This window comes from Equus przewalskii, chromosome 4, assembly GCF_037783145.1.
Source record: "Equus przewalskii isolate Varuska chromosome 4, EquPr2, whole genome shotgun sequence".
NCBI classification, from domain to species: domain Eukaryota; kingdom Metazoa; phylum Chordata; class Mammalia; order Perissodactyla; family Equidae; genus Equus; species Equus przewalskii.
Window position 1 is genome coordinate 8,152,383 of NC_091834.1, and position 22,320 is coordinate 8,174,702.

General features: G+C 40.8%; 1 protein-coding gene across 35 annotated transcripts in view; it reads right to left on the reverse strand.

Annotated features, from left to right (window-relative positions):
• The window catches only part of NRCAM (neuronal cell adhesion molecule), a 252,099-nt gene that overhangs the window by 106,102 nt on the left and 123,677 nt on the right, over window positions 1-22,320 (reverse strand). For 2 of the 35 annotated variants that reach the window (XM_070615391.1, XM_070615409.1), the window contains exon 4: window positions 20,817-20,946. The exons of 32 other annotated variants lie outside the window; for them this stretch is intronic. The gene's annotated coding sequence lies outside the window, so the exon portion shown is untranslated. Of the gene's footprint in view, window positions 1-20,816; window positions 20,947-22,320 lie in introns of those variants that run through there. One more of the 35 variants, XM_070615377.1, reaches the window with a different exon arrangement.

A 22,320-nucleotide genomic window follows, 5' to 3' on the forward strand; every position in this document is an offset into this window, starting at 1 on the left:
GTCAATATTCAGTGCTACATCCAGTAAATTTATCAGATAGAAGAATAATCCTGGCAAGAGGCGTGCATCCTTTTTTGCCCTTCCCCATCTTGCTGCATAAAATGTGGGGATTACCAGCAGTCAAACTGAAGGAATGAGGCCTAGGTGCTCAACCTAAGGAGGGAAGAGCAGAAAGCACGAAGGATTTTATGTCCTGGCCATAATGTGTGGAGCACCATATCTTCCCGAGCCATGAACCGCCAGGAGAAAAAATATTACTACTTCATTTAACTCGCTTCTTCAAGTTTCTGTCAGCTGAACAACATTCCTATCTGATACAAACACTAAAAATCATTTCCCTCAAACATTTAAAAAGGAATCATTTATATCCTTAAAAAGTTGAATCAGCAACTCTCAGTGTAGGACAGGGCAGGGTCGATAGTACAGAACAAAGGAGGCATTTCTACTCTTTGTGATTACAACTGTCTAAACATTTCTGACAGATTTCATGTGGTAACGTTTTTCTGAATGTCATCTTACAGAAGTTAAACAATAAAGAACTGAAGTCAAAACTTGAAAAAGCTAATCAAAGAAAATGAACTGTAATCGTTTTTGGGGACCTAAATTGCATCAACATTTGAATATCCATTATTCCTTTCGTCATTTCAGCATTGTGCACTATCATTATCTATTCTTTCAGGGTTCTGAAAGGCTTTAGAATCTGCTGATTGTCATCAACTAGCTACTGAAGCCACAAAGCTCTGCAACACCGCTGGGCCATGGCAGATGCAGACAAGATAGTCAGCTACTGGAAATAGGGCTTGTGTTGCCAGAAAACGGCGTTACAAAGCTGGAGTTACAGTCTCACATCTGGGCACTTTCAGAGCACAATATGTACATGAACATGAACAAAAACACCTGGGATTAGTCACATTGCCAATGGGTCCACAGAGAAAACTGGCAAATCCAGAATGTAGTCGGTTAGCTGTTGGCAGATGAAATACACAAGATCAAAAGAAAAGAGTCGCGTCTCTGGGCAGCCCCTTCCTCCATATACCTCTAGTCTAACACCAGATTAATTTGTATACCTAAGTGTTTTAAATTAAACATGCTGTGGAAATATTTTACTATCTCCTGCATTTACTTTGGGTAAATACTACTTAATTTGTCTCCCTTCTGAGTAATTAAAAATGCATTATCTCAATGGAAATAGAATTAGTTTCCTTACGCAATTTATTTTTGAATTAAAAATAGCCAGATAGCAAGCAAATGCTTTGAGGTCATAAGCCTGATGATACATAATTAGAAAACCAGAAATTAATACAATTTAGTGCCTCGCATGACAACATAGAGAAAGACAAGTTGATTCCAAATAGTTCGTTCTTTCTCAAATGTGTCTTTCTTGATAAACATGGGTCATAAGGACTGGCTAATAATAGTATCACCAGTGTTTGGTTTTTTAAAAAATTTCTTTAAAGACTTTATTTTTTTTAGAGCAGTTTTACGTTCAAAACAAAATTGAGAGGAAGGCACAGAGATTTCCCACATACTCTCCACCCCCACACATGCCTAGCCTCTCCCATTATCAACATCCTCCACCAGACTGGTACATTTGTTACGACTGATGAACCTACATCGACACACTATAATCACCCAAAGTCCATAGTTTATCTATGTTCGCTCTTGGTGTTCATTCTTGGTGTTGTACATTCTAAAGGTTTGGACAAATGTATAAGGACATGTATCCATTATTATAATAAAGAGTGTATTTTCACTGTCCTAAAAATCCTCTGTGCTCTGTATATTCATCCCTCTCTGCCATCCCAATGCCTGGCAACCACAGATCTTTTTACTGTCACCATAGTTTCGCCTTTCCCAGAGTACTTGGAATCATACAGTGTATCACCTTTTCAGATTGGCTTCTTTCACTTAGTGATATGCATTTAAGGTTTCCTCATGTCTTTTCATAACTTGATAGCTCATTTCCTTATAGCCCTGAGTAATATTCCATTGTCTGGATGTACCAGACTTTATTTATCCATTCACCTACTGAAAGACATCTAGGTTGCTTCCAGGTTTTGGCAATTTATGAATAAAGCTGCTACAAGATCCATGTGCAGGTTTTTGTGTAGACATAAGTTTTCAACTCATTTGGGTAAATATCAAGGAGCACGATTGCTGGATCATATGGGAAGAGTATATTTAGCTTTGTAAGAAACCTTAAACTATCTTCCAAACAGCTGTACCATTTTGCATTCCTGCCAGCAATGTATGAGAGTTCCTGTTGCTCCACATCCTCATCTGCATTTGATGTTGTCAGTGTTCCAGAGTTTGGCCATTCTGAATGGTATGTAGTAGTATCTCACTGTCCTTGGGTGGTTTTTTTTTTTTTTGGTTTCTTTTTTTGTTGTTATTGAGATATAAATGACATACAACACTACATTAGTTTCAGGTTACGACATAATGATTTGATATGTGTATATAATGTGAAATGATCACCACAATAAGTCTAGTTAACATCCATGACCATAAAGTTACAGAATTTTTTTTCTTGTAACAAGAACTTTTAAGATCTACTCTCTTAGCAACTTTCAAATATGCAATATAGTACTATTAACTATAGCTGCCATGCTGTATATTACATCCCCATGACTTATTTATTTTACAACTACAAATCTGTACCTTTTGACTCGCTTCACTCATTTTGCCCACCCCCTACCTCTGACAACCACCAATCTGTTCTCTGTATCTATGAGCATGGATTTTTTATTTTTTCATTTTTTTAGATTCCACATATAAGTGAGATCATACGGCATTTGTTTTCCTCTGACTTATTTCACTTAAGCATAATACCCTCGAGGTCCATCTACATTGTCACAAATGGCAAGATTTACTTCTTTCTCATGGCCCAATTACATTCCATTGTATATAAATTCCAGATTTTCTTTATCCTTTCATCCATCAATGGACACTTAGGTTGTTTCCATATCTTGGCTAGTGTAAATAATACTGCAATGAACATGGGGGTGCATATCATTTCCTTTGGATAAATATCCAGAAGTGGAATTTCTGGATCATGTGGTAGTTCTATTTTTGCAGAAACTCCGTACTGTTTTCCATAGTGGCTGTACCAAGTTACATTCCCACCAACAGTGGATAGTGCACAAGGGTTCCATTTTCTCCACATCCTGGCCAACATTTGTTATTTCTTGTCTTTTTGACAGCAGCCATTCTAACAGGGTGAGATGATATCTCATTATGGTTTTGATTTGCATTTCCCTGATGATTAGTGAGGTTGAGTATCTTTTCATGTACCTGTTGGCCATCTGTATGTCTTCTTTGAAAATTGTCTATTCAGATCTTCTGCCCAGTTTTTAATGAGATTGGGTTGTTTTGCAATTGAGTTGTATGAGTTCTTTACATATTTTGGATATTAACCCTTATCAGATATATGACTGGCAAACATTTTCTCCCATTCAGTAGGTTACCTTTTCATTTTGTCGACGGTTTCCTTTGCTGTGCAGAATCTTTTTAGTCTGATGTAGTCTCACTTGTTTATTTTTGCTTTTGTTGCCTTTGCTTTCGGTGTCAAGTCCAAAAAGTCACAACCAAGACCGGTGTCAAGGAGCTTTCTGCTTATGTTTTCTTCTGGGAGTTTTATGGTTTCAGGTCTTAGATTCAAGTCTTTAATCCATTTTGAGTTAATTTTTTGTACAGTGTAAGATAGTGTTCCAGTTTCATTCTTTTGCATGTGGCTGTCCAGTTTTCCCAACACCATTTATTGAAGAGACTGTCCTTTTTCCATTATATATTCTTGGCTCCTTTGTCATAAATTAACTGACCATATACGCATGAGTTTATTTCTGGGATTTCTGTTCTGCTTCATTGATCTACGTGTCTGTTTTATGCCAGTACCATACTGTTTTGATTATTATAGCTTTGTAATATAGTTTGAAATTAGAGAGCATGATGCCTCCAGCTTTGTTCTTTCTCAAGATTGCTTTGGCTATTTTGGGTCTTTTGTGGTTCCACACAGTTATTGTTTTAATTTGTATTTCCCTGATAACATATGACATGGAGCATCTTTTCATATGCTTATTTGCCATCTGTATATTTACTATGGTGTATCACCAGTTTTAAATATATTTGCTATATGTGAATATATTTATTGCATGTAAATGAGGAGAGTGATCAATGTTTCTTCTGGCCTTGCCTGAAACTAAGATATCACCACAAATTCTTGGAGAGGGAAGGGCAGGGGAGAGGATTGGGGGGAGGGGAGGAGATGGGGAGACACAACTTAATCACCCTATAAGAGGAATTGAAACCTGACTATAATCTTAAACTAAAACATTTTTAAAAAGTATCTGAATTGTAAATGGCCTTAATTTTCTGAAAGAACAATGTGGTGGTGTAAAAAGAAGACTTGAGGGGAATCAGGAAATCTTTGTTCTGAACTAGCGGTCTCAAACTAAAATGCTGGAGCAGACCAAGCAGTCAAAGCTAAAGCATGAATCCGCCCAGCGGAGGAAGAGAGACTCAGGCCCTGCTTATCGAGCAGACAAGGGCCTGCAGCAACTGAGCTCCAGCCGACTGGTCAGGGGAATACACACCCAGGGTTGCCAGACCATCTGATTTATTTTTTAAAAGCCAGAAATTCAAATTTTTATATAAAATCAACTGTTTTTCAAGTGGTAGCAACTAATTTAAAAGCGCTGTGTGGTTCCAAGACTCCGGGGCTACAGAAACGCATCCAAGGCCAGATGCTGTCTAGAGCTTGGCCCCTAGTAGGCAGCTCCAGGTCTCCTTGGGACTGGTTCCTGAGCTGGAAAACACACATCCAAGTTTCTCTTGGCACCAGATGCCTATTCGGGTCCTTTTATGCAATAAATTCCTCTACTTGTGAAGAAACTGTTTAGAAACTTTAATTCTCAGTAAGTTGAGTACTGAAATAATACCCAAGTCAGAAAAGACGATCTCAAAATGCTGATGCCATCCGAGTCCTAGAGACTTAATTGCTGATTGTGGAGTATGATTTATCTACAGAAGTCCGTGTTGTCAAATTTGCCACATGTAGTTAGGTGAACAAAGCCCAAACAAGAACAGCCATGAAGGAAGTCTCGAGGATTGAGAGGCGGTGCTTCCCAGTAGTCAGGAACACTCCCACTCACTCACTGATGCAAGTAACTCCAGGTCCGTGTGCCTCAGTTTCCTCATGTGTAAAAATGCGTTATCACAGTTCCTACCTCACAGGGTTATTATGAAGGTCAAGTGAGTTCGTGTAGTGCTTAGAATAGTGTCGACACAGAGAAAGCCTCAGGAAAGAATGAGCTGCTGTTATTATTACTAGCGTAAAACACGTTAATAGCGAAAGCCACCAAATCTCCCACACGGGTTGAACCAACATTTTACTCTAAAATATCTAAAAGAAATTAAACCCAATCTTCAGCCAATCAAGGCCAAAGTCAATGGTTTGCCTAAACAACTCCACTGGCAACTTGTAATGAGGACCTAACATGCTACAATTCATAGAAATCCAACAGAGGTCAACTTAGGAAATGCGGGTCAATGCAGTGGAACGGGGGCCATTTGAAATCAAAGGGTGTGAACGCCGCATCCTCGCTTTCCACCCCCTTGTGATTAATTAACAGCCTTACTGCATCCACCCACCAGCTGTATCCTCGCTCATGGGCCTGACCCCAACCGAGGACTACAACAGTATAATGAAAACTGTGCTTCTAATTGTCCAGCGGGCGATCACGGCTTGGCTAAGAAAGGCTCTTTTCACTCTCCTCCCTTCTGATTAACTAGATGGCTTTATAAATCCCCTTAATAAGTTCATTTGTGTAACCCAAGGCTAGCTGCCCTTCCTTCCTGCTGCTCAGAGGGCTCAGCTGCTTATCTTTGGATGTGACCCATCAAAAGAGAATTGTTAAAAAAATTTTTTTAATCTGCTAAATTGACAAGTACCACTGATCTCACGTCTCCCCCAATTCAGTCGTGTTTTCCTGTATTATAAAGGAAGTCTAAGCACATGCAGTAAATTTTGAGACTGGCAGAAATCTTTTCCAGTTTCTAGTTTCTAAAAAAGCCCTTATGATTGGCTCATAAACAGTGAACTGTTAACAGGTCCGTGTAAAGTGATGAACATTCACACAGACCTTTACTGTTTCTAAATGGTTTCCATACACATTATCTCATTTAGTCCTCCCAACAACTCTGCGAGGTAGTCCTACGATTATTCTCATTTTCCAAGTGAGAAAGCTGAGGCTCAGAGAGGTTAAGTAACTTGTACGAGATCACATGACTACCGAGTGTTGGATATGGGCTTGATTTGGTCTTCTGATTTTAAATTGAGCATTCTTTTCATTATAACACACGTGCCAATTTTCCATCTGTTGTCTTCCGCCCCACACCTGTCCCACTATACTTTGTACTACTGGGGCTAGAAGTTTGCAAACTAAATTTCCATGCTCCCTTACCAATTGTCTTTCCATTTGCTTCTGCTAATTGCTCATCTGCTAACTGGTGGGCAACACAAAAGCATGATAAAGACAGAAGATTCTTGGTTCTGACTCAAAATGAGGCAGTTGAAGGCAGCTGCTGTAACAGCAGTGGGGCTGGTGTAATTCTAGACTCCAGGAGCCCAGGAAGGACCAACACTTTTGTATTGGTTCCAACCCTGGTTGAGATAGCATCTCTTGAGCAGATCCAGAACCAAATCCAAGTGTCTCCAATCCACTTGCAACAGCGAGACCAAGTTCAAGAGCTCCAGCCCAGGGATGTTAGCAGCTTCCGATCTAGGTATCATTTCTTCTTCCTTTTTGCTCTTCCAACACCCCTCCCTCTCTTTTCTGAAACTCCAGCCTTTCCAATACACTCCCTATTTAAAATGCCTAAAGTGGCTTCCATGTTCCTCTGTACCTTGCCTCATACAAATTATCTGCCATGTGGCAACCTTTTGGGAGAGAGATATAAAGCAGAAGATATTGTCCCTGACCTGAAGAAATCTGTAATCTCTCTGGGTAACAGAACTAACACATTTGAACCAAGAGTAAACAAGACAAAATAGATCTGTCCAAGCGCTGAGGTAAGTGGCGCGCAGACTCTCTGTTCAATGGGGAAGTACACGGGTACTTCATCACAAACTCTCTTTGCTTGGTGCAAGGAGTGGATTTGCACTTGTGCTTTCCTTTGGCAAGCACTCAGGTCTGTTCGCAGCCAGTCCAGAAGTAGCCCCCCACTAGCCCACCCCTCTGGGCTTCCGAATCACTTCCCCTTTTCTGGACGTGCTTGGTTTATACTTCCTGCCCCGAAGCCATCTCTGGTGCCAAGTTGTCTGCCCCATTCTTGTTCAGTTTCCTGTTCATTAACTTCTGGCTCATTATAACATTAGCATCCCTTAAATCCACATTTGCATCACCATACATGAGAAACTTTTTGTCTACAGCAAAAAGGGGCACCATTACTACACATAGATAATTTGAGACAGAACAATTAATTACAAGAGGGGTGAAGAGTGGGAGAAAAAGTGATTCAATGATTGCTAGACTGTCGGATTTTTTCAGCCCTTCTTAGATCTACTGATTTTACTTTTTTCTCCTCCCAAATTGAAGAATTCTATATCATTTGGGATTCATTTATTTTTAAAACAAAAACTACCCTTTCCTGAGGGCTTACTGTGTACCAGGCCCTTTGCATATGTTAACTCTTTACCCCTCTCCAAAACCGAATGTTTTAAGGTTTTACAGATGAGGATGGTGAGGCCCACGGTGGGTAAGTTACTTCTCTATGTTCCTTACTTATTATTGGCACAGCCAGGACTCATACTGCCTGATTTGTTTGAGTTGTCTGACTCCCGAGTCTGTGCAGTTGCAAACAATGCTAAACTGCCCATTTCCATGGGTTGTCACAGCATCTGTGACAATGACCGAAGTTCCTCTGTGGTCAGGGTCCTACGCCACGGGATGGATAAGACCACGGGGCAGAGCCCCTTCAGGACACTGAGCAGAAGCTTAACGGGAGGGGTTCCGGAGCAACCTCGCTCTCCTCTGCTTTATATCCTGGGATTCTGCTCGTGACTTTAGTTGATCAGAGCTCCAGTGAAGCTGCTCAAGGAGCACACCGGAGCCAGCACAGAGTTCCCAGAGGGCGTCTGCAAGAAGCAAAGGTGAACTCTTTGTTTCACATGGTTATAGCTGGACAGCTGCACTTGCATCTGAGGCACCTTCACACACTTCAAGGTCTTGAGAAGGGTGGAAAAAACCAGGGCAACTACTCAGAGGACCACAAGTTTTCAAGCAATTGGTATCCTTTCATCCCCAACTAGGGGACACGGCTGGGCCTCTGTAAACTTTTACAGTTGGGGAAGTTTCTCTATTGCACCTTTTCGTACACAGATGCTGCCCTTTCTCTCTTTCCTCAGGTAGTCTGTATCCTGGTATCTTTCCCTGGAAAAAGCTGGAAAATGGAGCCAGGAAAGCATTACATGTGGATGAAACCTCAGGGGTTTCAGGTCAGCAGGGATGAAAGCCATAAGTCCCCGGCATCCGGGAGAGCCTATAGGCCACTTGGTACTAATCCGGCGCCTGATACGTGTTTGAAGCAGAAGCTCAATAAATACAGAAGTGAATTAAGGGAACCAAGCTCCAGCAGGAGAAGTTTAGGTATTAGCCAGTAGGCCAGGATAGGTTTTCAAGAGAGAGGGAGATTCTGGGGGGCTCCTAGCATCCTGAAATCGCTACACGAATGCAGCATCAAGGGGAGGTCTGGGAAGGGAGGGGAGGGGATCAAGATTTTTGCTGCATCGATAGGAAACATGCTGGCTTCAATGTTCCTACCACAAAACCAGACCCGGCAACTGGGAGACCGTTAGGAACATTGTTCTGATTCATGTGGTCTCTTGTGGTTTTACAACCAGCAAATTAAATGAATTATTGGAAAAAAAAAAATCCTCTAGGAAACAAATAATGACACCCCTTCTCCCCAAGTAATCTGTTTCTCTCTACCATTAGAGAAACTGCTGTGACTTTGACAGAATTCTTAATGTTATTTATATCTCGAGCGATGCATTATTTTAATCCAAAAGAGAGCAGTAGGCAAAAAATCGAATTTCTTTGAGGACAAGGGTCTTTACTTAAAATATATGTGTCTGGGCCAGTTAAGAGCTTCCTCTGTGTCACTGCCAGGAATGAGTCACCAGCCAAATGCCCGATCAGTCTTTGTAAACTTATGATGAGCTTTCATCCCAACAAAGCCCATGTTTGTCCCTAGGATACTTGCCTCTCCAGCTACTGGTTAAAGGATCAGTGACATACTTCAAAGATTTTGGGAACAGTTTCTGTTCTTTGTGAAGGGCATTTGTTCTCTCAAAAACAAATGCTAGATTTGTTCATTTGCCCCCAAAAATGAGAGGAACATTTCTTTTGATTGTTTTCCAACCCCACCTCTGCATTTAACAATAGAAAGCCACAGTGGCCCTTTGTCCTGCTGGCAGAATCTGTGAGTAAGCCGAGTTCTAAACTATGACATTTCTGAACCTTGGGAAGTCAGAGTGTTACACCAAAGTGAGGCAGAATTTATTCAGCTAATGACAAAGGGCTGAACCTTTAAATTTTCCTAAGTCTACATTCATTCATTGGTTCATTCATTGATTGAGCAAACTATGCACGTACTGCATGCTAGGCAGTATTCTTGGCACTGAGATACATTAATGAACACAAGAGACAAAAGTTCCTGCCCTCAGGGACCTTATATGCTGGTGGAGGAGACAGATAATAACACAATTACCAGCAAATTATAGAGTTTGTTAGGTGGTAAGTTCCATGGAGAAAAAAATAAAACTAGAGAGGGAGATAGCGGTTCCAAGGTGCATGCGTGTGTGCATGTTCATGTGTGTGTGTGCACGTGTGCGTGTGTGTGTGCACAGAGGCACAGGTACACTTGCTCACCACAGGATCAGGAAATGGCTCACCAGAAAGTGATATTTGAACAAAGACCTGAAGAAGAGGCAGCAAGCTTTGGGGACATATGCAGGAAGAGTGTTCCAGACGGAGGGCACCACAGAGCAAAGACCCCGAGGTGGGAGCGTGCCTGGCTTGTTCAAGGGACATCAAGGGGCCAATGTACCGAGAGCAGGGTGGAGGGAGAGGAATAAGAGTGAGGTCAGGCTAACGGCTTTGGCTCTGCACAAACTTAATTAGGAGAAAGAAAAAAGTAAGTAAAGTCTAGAATGAAACCCCTGATAATAAGGAGATAATTAATAAAACTAAATGCAAATTTAAATAAAATGCATGCTGTAAAGCCATATTTTACTAGTAAAGATCATATTTAAAGAAAAAAGTAGATATTTATCATGATCACTGTCTAAAAGGCATCACTGAAATGACTATAATCTAAGCCGGTGGGAGATTGATGAGTAGACAGCTTTACCGTGTGGCGATTTAAGGCATTTGTGTCACAGGCTCCTCCAGCCAAAAAAGAGAAACTCTGTGCGTGTAATTCTGCTACTTGAATCTAATGATAGGATTTAATTTCTCATTCCTTTAGAGCTTCAAGACCATTTATTTTCCAGATTCTTCTGTTAAACCAGAAACACTGGGTCAGGATGGGAAGGGGACAGGGAAAAAGATGAGGAAGTCACATGGAAAGCAGTTATCAGGCATCTTCTGAGAAGCAGCGACAGCTCGCCGCCCTTGAGGCCCTGTGTGACTACAACGTGGCTCGGCTTCCTGTGGAAGAGCTCCAGGAGGGGAGAGGTGGGATGGCAGGGCGACAAGGTACAAAAAGCAAGATTTGATTTATGACTATTTCCACTAAGGTGGACAAATGTCATACCTCTGAGCAAACCACACTGACACTAAAATTTCAAGAACTTTCTTTTCCAGATAGAATCAGCCACACAAAAGATAAGAAGAATGCCCGATACGACTATAATACTGTGCCACCTTGTAGCAGGCGAGCATCCCTAACTGTATTCCATTATTTGGCCTAGAATTTTTTTCTCTTTCTGTAGCACACACTTATTGTACACAGTGTGCCTGAACATGGAACGGATGTTTAGAACCACACTGCAGTGTAACAAGCTTGACAGCCTTCAGATTTATTATTTGATACGAATGGGTAGCAGGGTAATAGATTACACTTCCATATGAGACCTTATTTGTCATGTCCTCACAGCACATTGACCAGAACTCCCGAGGCCACGGGCTTCCCTTATCAACTCATTAAGTATTCCAGGGGGCACATCTCTTGCCCAGGCAGAGGTGTGGTGGCGAAGCACACATGCTCTGGAATTAGAGTCTCTTGGTTTGAATTCCTGCTCCTCCATTTACCAGCTGTGTGTCCACGGGCAATGTATTTAACCCTGTACCTCAGTTTCTTCATCTATCAAATGGAGGTAATAACAGGCTGCTGAGGAGATAACATGAGATAAAACATGAAAAGTGCTTAGAACGTGTGTAGCACATAGAAAGCCTCATAAAAGGTAACTCTTAATACAGTAGAAGGTACTGGTTTTCAAAATAGGTATCACTGGGAATATTCAATCTGGCTCAATATTAAGGTATTACTGTCTACACACAAACTTAATCCTTCCCCAAACTTCTGTTGATATTTTTTATAGGCATAGGCTAAAAAAAGAAAGAAAGAAAAGAAAATCTGATATAAAAAATTACTGCTTGGGGCATATTTGAATATTCTCAATTGTTACTATAACACTGTGTTAATTTGACCTTATTAAATATTGAAGGAGGGCCATCACCATTGGGAAGACATTAAAATATATTAAATGAGATTACACTAATTTGTCTTTATGGAATACAGACGCTGAGAGGATCCCAGATGCTATTTTTACAATAAACATCTATTTTCTAAAAAGGCCATCATGTCATATATGTATATATGCCAAGAAGGCAGAGAAGCATCAGACAAATGCATCCCCGCGTAAGTCGAGAACCTTCGAGAAAATGATTTGTCTCCATGTTGTGCTAAACTAGGGGCAACAGGAACAGGTCAAATGAGGCGTTCCGAAGAAGAATGGGAAATGTCTACCCTGCGTGAGGCACAAAGATCAAGAGGAAATACAAGTTAATAATAAAGGAACCAGGCAAAGTTGATATCAGATCTGGCTTCACAACCTAGAATTTCTTTATCTTCTTTTCTAATTTATTATAGGATAAACTGTGGTAAGATAAATATGGTAAGAAACTGTGGTACTGATTTTGTGGCACTAAAATGTTTTATGAATCAACAGAAACTCAATCATGAAAAGAATGTTTTTAAATTCAAATACATTTGATCAAAATATAATACTATCAACTCAGAAACAGAAAATCTTTGAAAAATAGTTTTACTTTCCACTTTACTCAGGAAACAAATTTTACTTATATTGAATGTATATTTTTATAGAACTAAATTTCAACGACTCATAAATTCTCATTAAAACTAATGCCTTATAAAAATAAAAAAGGAAACAGCACAATATTCTCTGTATTGCATAAATAGAGCTAAAATATTTAATTATAGTGAAGAAACATACAAGGCACAGCTACATAATACCAAGAAGAGGAAGGATAATTTTGATAAGAAAATGAATGTAAATTGTAATGAACTCTCTACCATCATTTGCAAAGAATTCTATATAACTTGAACAATTTAAAAATAGTGCTATTGTATATCTTAACAAACATTTCCCATTCCTTTTATCCGGAAGCAAATTACAGACAGATGATAAATGCCATTTCATTACAGATGCCAAAGTGTGTTATAAGCCAGCCAGATTCAAAACAATGCAAGTCAAATGTGGCAAACAAACCAGAAGGGTTTTTTCCACAGACAAAATGTATAGAAATTAAAATAAGTATTAGATAGTTTTCCAGAAAATCTGTTCCACGGCCCACATGGATCACCAATATAACTTCTAGGACAACAGGAGCTAATGAAGAATTGGGACCAGGCACCTGGGACATCATTAGCAACAAGACTTGGCTGGCGGAGCTGCTGAAAGAAACAAGCAGGGTGCCTTCATCGCACGAACCACATGCCGGCTTTCTGCCTCATCAAGAGTTCTGGGATAAATGAAGGGAGGGCCAAGGCGGACTGGGGGATTTTGTTCTCCCTATCCTACGTACATGAGAAGTAGAAGGGAAAGGAAATAATTTTTCTCTTTTTAAAAAACTACAGTTCTTTTCCATTTGATTGATTGAAGAGAAGATGAATGGACAGCGGTACGAGTTTTGATTAAGAAATACCTAGGAGCTCAAAATGAAAAATTTATGAATATAAATTATGATTTGGGCATTTAAAATTATGATTTGGGGCATTAATTATGCCAGAATTTGTCCATAAGTACACACGAATTCCCTCTGCAGCCAAGGCATCACTTTAGGACAATATTTCTGAGACTTGTGATTCATCTTTGTACACGCCCTACGGTTACGCAGTCTTTCATCTAGAAATCTGAAAGAATTATTAAAATGGAAATGTTTCATGGAAATACCACCTCAATCATTTGGCATGTGTCTCACTATCACCCTTTCCAAAGAGTGACCATAGGACAAAAAACCAACCCTGAACATAAGAGAAACAGAAACAGAAACAATGCAGTTCTTTCCCCTTACATTGGACTCACATTTGTCTGCAGTAATAAGGACCTATTGTCCCGTTATTGCTTCAAAAAATGTTTCCAGTGACCCTTGGGAATGTTATGTACTGTTTTGCTTTATTTTTGCCCCCGGCAAAAGTGTCTTTGTTCAGATCACTCTTTGAGAAAGTCATTTCAGTCTGAATTGTGTACATTCCAGGTCCTTCGGTTAATAAGAGTTTTTGACCTTTTGGATTCTACGGCCAGTTCGTCTCTTGGAGATAACGGATGGCATTGATTCGACTTGCCTGTGTACCCTGGGAAACCACCCCTCTTCTTCAAATAAAGTGTACTAACTCTGAGGACAACCTGGGAGGACCAGTTATCATGCAGCCAACCCAGTTCTCTGAGTTCCAGAAATGGAACTCAACTAAAGCAGAGATATCGCAACTAACAGTATATTCACGGAATAATGGGACAAAGCTCAGCTAAATTTAAACAAAACAGTGAAAGGCAAGGGGCGGTGTTCTCCAGCTGCAGCTTGCTTGACCCCTGGCATCTCTTTTGCCTCTGTCCACAGCTACTCTCCTAGTTATGGGATCTGAGGAATTATGCATCTACCACAGCGAAAGTTTCCACTTTCCTCATCTTCAATGTGCTTCCACTGAATTTTCCTAAAATACCGATGCCAAATTAACTTCTCAAAACAACAGTGGGCACACATCACTTCTCACTCAGAATTTAATGGGCTCATAACTGAATATAACTCAAACTCAGTACAGTATATTCACAATCAGACATATTTCAGACTCAACATAGTCATGACAGAACCCTTTATCTTCCTCTCAAAAGCAGTCCTGCATTTTCTATTCCGGTCAGCAGCATCACCATCCACCCAGTCTCTAAAGCCAGGGGTCAGGCTTTGCTTTTCCGCATTGTTCATTCCCAATTGGCATACAGGTCCACTCAAACATACTGTAAGCTGTCTCCTTCTCTGTAGCCGCTCTGCTAGGCCCCTGGGCAGGCTCTCTTGCTCCTTATCTTCTTATCTCTTGCCTCCTACGGTTCCCAGCTTCCATTTTCACCCTTCTCTTCTACATAGAGTTGCCAGGGTATTTGTTGTAAACTCAGATCCCTTACTCAAAACCCTGGAGTGGGATCCCACAACCTATCCCAAACTTCTGCCCAGACAACACTCCCCAACCTGCCTTCGCAGCACCTCCAACTTCTCCACCCTCAGTCATATCAGTGCACTCAAAGTGTATCGACTGCCAGGCTTCAAGTAGGATCTGGTTGCCTCCACTCTCCCACAGCTGAAACATCCTTCTCCATGTCTACCTGGAAGATGCCTGCTCATCTTTGATGTTCTTTCTCAAGGATTGTAAGAGTTGTCAAATTTGCCTTTATATCACCATTATACCATTACATATACACATACATACATATATTCCTATATATTATTTTTACCTTTTTTGGACTAATTACATTATATTGCGATGATTGTGCTGAATACATTTCACGTACAGCTTGCTTGCTACTCTTTGAGGATGTCTGAAAGAAACACGGTAGCTCATTCCTTCATAAGTGAATAAATAAATGTTTATTCATTCATGAAAAAAGGAAGGAAGGAACAAACACCTCTCCAAAACCACTCTCGACGGCTTCTCAGGTCTACTTTCTGCCTTAAATTGGTTTACTTATTTTTGCCTCTTGCCATGCCAATACCATGTTTATCTCCCTCCCTCCTCAAGACTTTGCCATTTCCCCCACTGTAATGTCTACTCTTTTTAATTTCATTTTCCTGAACTAGTTTTTTTTTTTTTTTTTTTAGATTTTATTTTTTCCTTTTTCTCCCCAAAGCCCCCCGGTACATAGTTGTGTATTCTTCGTTGTGGGTTCTTCCAGTTGTGGCATGTGGGACGCCGCTCAGCGTGGTCTGATGAGCAGTGCCATGTCCGTGCCCAGGATTCGAACCAACGAAACACTGGGCCGCCTGCAGCGGAGCGCGCGAACTTAACCACTCGGCCACAGGGCCAGCCCCTCCTGAACTGTTTTAGAAGGATTCTTCCTTCAATGATCAGTTCAAGTTCAAACGAGTCATAACCCTTGTCATTCTCCCAGTATCCATTTAGTGGTCACCACTCCTTTGAACTCTCAGAGCCCTTTTAGCCTATTTAACACATTTAACAGTCAATAATGCTGCTCTATGCTTTCTTTTTATGTGTATACCTAGTACATACACGTAGACGTGAACGGTCGATTTAATGTATATAACTAAAGAGTGTGAGCCACTGAAGGGTAAGAGCCATGCAGACTGCACCATTAGAAACTCTCACAGCTCCCTATACACAAGAAGCAATCAATAACGTTTATCAATGACGACGATCACCATATAGGCACTTACGTAGGTCCCATAAATTAGCATTTGATTTATATTAATGAAACCCAAATAACTCCAGAATAAACTCTCATCTATAGTCAATAAAGTGGTGAGGTTCTAGGTTTGAGGACGGGCAACGGTCCCACAAGTCACTCAGTGGTTACTGAACTCTGCTTGTGAAGAGCTGTGTTTGACGCTCAGCTAAGGAAAATCTGTTTTATAAAAGCACGTCTTTCAATTGTTTACACTTTACAACAAAGATCCTTCCATGCCCTTTCTGTGTCCGTTGAATCACTTACTGGATCAAGCTGATACAGTTCAGTGAGAAAAATAATTTGGACAGAATCAGCAAGTCCATTCTAATGTAGATATTTAAAATCTACTTCCTCACTGGACTTGGGGGTTGCTCTACAGAAGAAACATCCTAGCGTTCAAGAGTGTGTTTTCAGGTACATGAAAATGTCTATAAATCTACCATAAAGCTGCTCTGGGTAATCAACAGCCATCAGCGACACATGGGAAGAACCAGAGAAAAAATTAGCAGGAAGTTTTCTCTAGAAATGACTTCTGATTTGGTACATAACAAGTATTCATTTCAATTCAACAAATATTTACAGAGCATTAACTAAGTACTCAGGATGGTATGAGAGGCCATCTAAGATGTATTTATTTTTCCATACTCCCTACGGCAAGAAAGCTTTTTAAGGACCTTCAAAAACATATACCAGCCAAATAATTTATTATTTTGCACAACGAATCAATTTGAAGACTTTTTTGGTATTAAAGAATATCTGTAGTTTTCTCTATAAGAGAGAAATGTTATGTAACGAAGAAATATTTTACAGGACACCTGGAACTGAGATGGATATATTTTCCAGGTCATTTGAATAATTTAAATATGGTAGTTTTGTCTAGTTATATTTGTCAAATTCTTTCTCATTTTTTTTTGCCCCAGGGAACAAAGCCACTTAGGAAACTCCATTAACTATGCATTCTCTGTGCTTGCTGACAAAGAAATAAACGGTAACTTGCAGAAAGCATCTCCCCTGCGCTCCTTCTCCATGTGGCTTGTTCCCTGCCTTCCATTTTCTCCTTTCACAACCTGTTCTTCTGGCCTTCCCTTCACCAGGCTAACAGCTTCTGTCAGCGAGGCTTTTATTCGGTACTGTAGCAAAAGCTTTGCAGAAAAACGGATTAATCATGTTCGCTGCTTCTCTTTGTTTACGCCTTCAACTCCTGCAGAATTCAAGCAAACCAAGAAAACGCACGTCTAATCACAAATGTGAACTCCCTCGTAGACAGTTATTTTGGGGCATTTCTCTTGTAAACATGTCACGTAATTAAAGGTTCTCTAAAAATCAACCAAGATTAGTTTTCCAAATACGTCTTCTGCATCAAATACATAATGATTTAAATACTATTCTGTGTACCTCAAGCTCCAAAAGAGAAGCTTATGTATACAAATGTCAAGGAAGTAATTCAATATTTTACTTTTTAATTTTCCACAAATATTCCTTGTGAGACAGACATAACTGAGCATTTTAAAGTAATGGTAAATTTAGGGTTTAGATAGCATTATTCAAATAACAGAAGTCTTGTATTCTATTGAACGGCCTTGTCACTGCTAAGTCTAAATGGAATGAAGAATTTTCACTCAAGCCTTAGCCTTCAAAATATCAGAATGCCATCCTTCACCATTGATTTCATGCCGATAATTAAATGGGATAAATATTGGTGACTTCATCCCTTCTTTTCATACAGTAATTCTCCAATGTATAACAGTTCCCTCTTGTTCAGGATGAATTTGTTTTCTTTGCTTTTCCCAATGTTAAAAGTGGTTTCTCTGAATAGCACTGATGGTTTCTTCTGTTAAAATGCTATAGTTAGGGCCTCAAGACACAGCGGGCAGCACCGTCACCCGGCACCACGGAATCATTTCCTCTGTGCTCGACGTTCTCTCATCATTTTAGAACATGGCTTTCTCATCATTTTTGTCATCTTGTTGAGAATTCTAGGTTTGGAACGTTTTAAAAGTAGCAGTAGAATTCCTATGTCTCAAATAACAAGTAGAAGATGCTAAACAAATAAAAACTCAAACTTTGATATTTTTCAAACCACTAGCCAGGCAGAACCTCATCCAGATGGGCCTTTTTAGAAACAAGCAATGGAAAAAAAAAAAAAAAAAAAGGTGGTTTAATGGGAATTCGTAATACAGCAAGAAAAGTCACAACCCTGAATGCAGCGGACTGGAAATGGAATTACCTGGGCTGGGCTGATGGGAATCCCTGCCTCTGGGAAGAGTGGGTTTCCAGAGGAGACGCCAAGTTCACCAGGCCGCTAATGGACAGGCCATTTGCATAGCTCTTCCTGTATTATTCAAGTAAAAACTGCACTCTGTAAGTATTTTTAGTTTTTTCTCTTTACAGAAACTTTGAGAAGAACAAAAATGAAAGTCAGGACAGGCTATCCACAGGACAGGCTATCCACAGGACAGACAGATGGCACCGACATTTACATTTAGCCAAAAGAACATTCCTTCTATGAACTCCATAGTTTACAGAGTCCTGCTAGACTATAGTGTAGAACACTTTTGTGAGCGGAGAACACTTCTGAAAAAAATCTGCTAGATCTCTGGTTTTACTCATAAGGCCACTGGTGTGAAACACGCACCCAGAAGATCCATGTGCAAATGGGCCCGTGTGAGCCGCACAGCAGCCGGTGAGGAGGCTCTTCCGGCACACCTCAGGTGCAGGCGAGGCTGAAGGAGGCACGGCAGGAACACATCAATCAACACCTCCAAGAATGCATTAATCAACACCGCCACGTCGGCTGGCATGCCCCATTGTCTAACCATGCGTGCTAACGAACGCGAGGCAGCAATATGAATACGAATTTCCACCATGCTGGAGGAAACAAAACCCTTTTCAGCACTGGCCCCATGCACCATATCCGACTCGACTCTTTCAATAGAAATGATTCCCTCCTGTATTCGCACTAGTTTATGGACTTGCTTTCTGCCACAGTCAATCAGAAACAAAGACGCTTTCCAGGCCAGCTAAGTTTGACAAAAGCTGTAGAAATGCCTTCTGCAGATATGAAAACTTGAATCCTCCCAAGGGATTTTTTCTTTGCCTTACAAAACGAACGCTGTTGTGAAAGGCAAAATAAAACAAAACAAAGAAAAGCAAAAAAAAAAAGAAGTCCAAGCATTTGTGTATGCAGTCAGATGTGACAGCAACATACTGCATTACCAGCAGGGGCCCTGGGCCTGGCCTCCTGCTCCACACTGGGCTTCATTTTCCTCCTGGGTAGTTCCCTAGATAACCCTCCTGTCAGGATTTGACTCCCTCCAAAAGCAGCCAGGGGCGAAATGTCCAGATGCTGGAACGAGGGGATCTGATAAAGAACCCATAGAGCCGAGACCCATGTGTCTATCTTTGTGTATACAGAGTTATGTGGACCGGCACATTTAAGGCTTTCCAGCATTATCAACACTCAAGAGTATCTCACTCAGTAGGTTATGGGGCACAAGGTTCAATAAATATTGATTTTGGTCATGAGAATGCTGAACATAAAGATCATAATTCTGAATGAATAAAGGATGCCATTTATAATGATCATTTTGAATAAGCTTCCTCTCAGGGGCACAGTTATTTCAGTAGAGGTTGTACTTGCTGGGAACAAGGGTCGCAGGGCAGTGGCTCCCCTCTTGGGTGGCACAGTTCTAGTCGTTTCAGTGAACTCCCAAATTAAAGTCCATGGCCCACCAATCTAGTCTTATCTCATCAGCAGCTCTAATTCTGGTGACCCTAGAAAACACCTAAAAGCTACAAGCCAAGATTGCAGCAGGGCAAACAAACCTGATCCAGTAAGTATCTAGAAAGAGCTATCTGCAAAGGTCACTGCATCAGCCCTTGGGTGTGTAAATGCTAACTTGATCCACATTTCCTGTACTGCAGTGACTCAGGCAATTTTCTCCTTCCAATTCCAAAGCAGAGATTCCTTCCCACTAGACCACAGTGGGAGGAGAGGGGAGGGACACATGCAAGTTGCAGGATGCCTTCTACGGACTACTAGCACTAATTGCTGCTGCCACGAAGACATAATGCCACCTTTCTCATCACTCCCTCACCCTGGCACAATCACCCACCTCCCACTACCTCCCAAGAGAGAATGCGGATGTCATTCTTCAGATACCTTTCCACTGCTCTTTCTGAGCCTTCAGAGACAGCTACCAAACTGAGCAGCCCAGTACTGGGAGGGGATAGGGCGGGTTTCCAAAGAAAAATGGTTATGTCCCCTAAGAATTATGAGGACAGGATGCAAAGGGCAGAAAGGACTTAATCAATAAAGGCATCTCAATCACAGGTGCCATCATAACTCAGAGATGAATATCAGGAAGTGTATTATAATTCAACCTCCCTCAGAAACCCTGTACATGGGATTTAATATGCTTCCATCCGACCGTAGGTCACAGAGTGCTACTTAGACTCCACATGGAAATGGACAGCTGAGCAGTACACCGAGATGGAAGAACAGAATATTCATCTCTCTCATTTGGCTTCCAAGAATGCTGGACTTCGGTGGCGAGCAGTCATTCCATGAAGATGTTTGCCATGATCACAATGGAGGGACTGCCCAAGTGTGCTAATGTTTCAAGAGACGTTGCTGAGTTGAAATCTGGAGCTTGCCATCATGATATGTCAGAGTGGAGAGGGAGTAAGTTAATAAGCATAAGAACAGATCGTTCTGGTTTTCTATCTGATTAAATACCCAATCAATTTTAACTGGTATAAAACAATTAAGAGATGAATATCCTTTGCCTAGTTTAGATCCTTGTCTTGGTTTTTGTAAGTTCTAGGCTTCCCAGGGTACCTGTTTCTATTTATGAGTCTTTGATCTCTAGTTTCATGAGGCGAGTATTCCTTTTGTGGATGACATATGTCCCCTGGATTTGTCTGATGTCAAGTAACACGAGATGAAACTTCTCAGCTTTAAAGTGATCCTGTAGGACAAGATTTTGACAGATCTCTTTACTGCTAAATAGTATTAAAAACAGTAGTCCTATTAGGGCTTTGTAATAAAATATTGATTCACATTTACAAATCAACTTAATTCTAAGATAAAGACTTTTTACTGTTGTCAGTTTTACGATTATCTACTCAGAATATAATTAGCATTCTCCTAAGATGTATGCATCATTTTTAAAAGTTAGTACTATGAGTCCAAGGGAAAGGAGAACTTTCAAATCATCGACCAAAAACTATCACTAAATAACTCCCATAACCGTCAGATTTTCCTTTTCATATAGCTTCCCAAATGGGAACACGCCTTAAGGTGTAGCATGGGCATGATCTCTCTCAGGCTCATTGTGGTTCTAGCTAAGACCAACCTAACACAAATGTAGCCAGAGCTGAAAATCGGTTATATAGAGGGATTTTGGGGTGTCCGCCCTTCTCACTCTGGGGGCTTACTGAAAATCTGCCACTGGCTGTCTTGCATTTTAGCTTAAGGCATTCAAGCCAGGTAGCAGGCAGATATTCTCTACAGAGAACTGACATATTAGTGCTAACGATGAATGTTTTTATATGCCACTGGACATCGGTGGAGGTAGCACTTTCCAGAGAGGAGGATGTGGGGGTGGGAGTGGGGGGTTGCAAACCACAGTTCTGGCTGCTCACGTCTTTTGGATACCACAGTGCACCAGTGAACATGGGAAAAACTACTCAAAACTCTGAGTAGCTACAGAAAAACTTATTCTAATGTCAGAGGCTGAATTCTTGAATAGCCTGGGGACATTCTGAATACAAGCGTGCTTTAGAATTTCAGGAAGTTTCAGGGAGGCTTTGTGAAACGGGAAAGAAACGAGGAAGACACTCAGTTCTGAGTTTCAACAAGACTGAATCATTCCCAAGGATAAAATGAGATATTTTAGTGGCTCTAAGAGTGACTGAAAACTAAAAGTTCACTTTAGTCACTTAACAAGAGACTAGTCAAAAAGATCAATGAGAAGAATGTAGGATGAAAGGTAGAATCAAACCTTTTCACCTGTTCCTCTAGAAGATAGAGATTTTAAGTCAAATAACTCTCACACAATGAATGAAAGAGAAAAGGATGCAACTAGCCAGGAAAACTCCCTTAGGAACCACCCGGGGGCACCCTCAAAAGGAGGAAAGCATCCAGTACTGAGCCCCACTGCTGCCACCTGACCTGGGGTCCTTTCGCTGGCCTTGTCTCCCTGTGTTTTCCCCTTTGTCTAGAAACCACCATTTACAAATCAGCTCCTGGACTTGCTGTCTTACTCCCTCTCCTCAGTATCACACGGGACATTATCTACAGAAGAACTTGTCGTAACTTATGGCAGATACTAGTGTTTTAT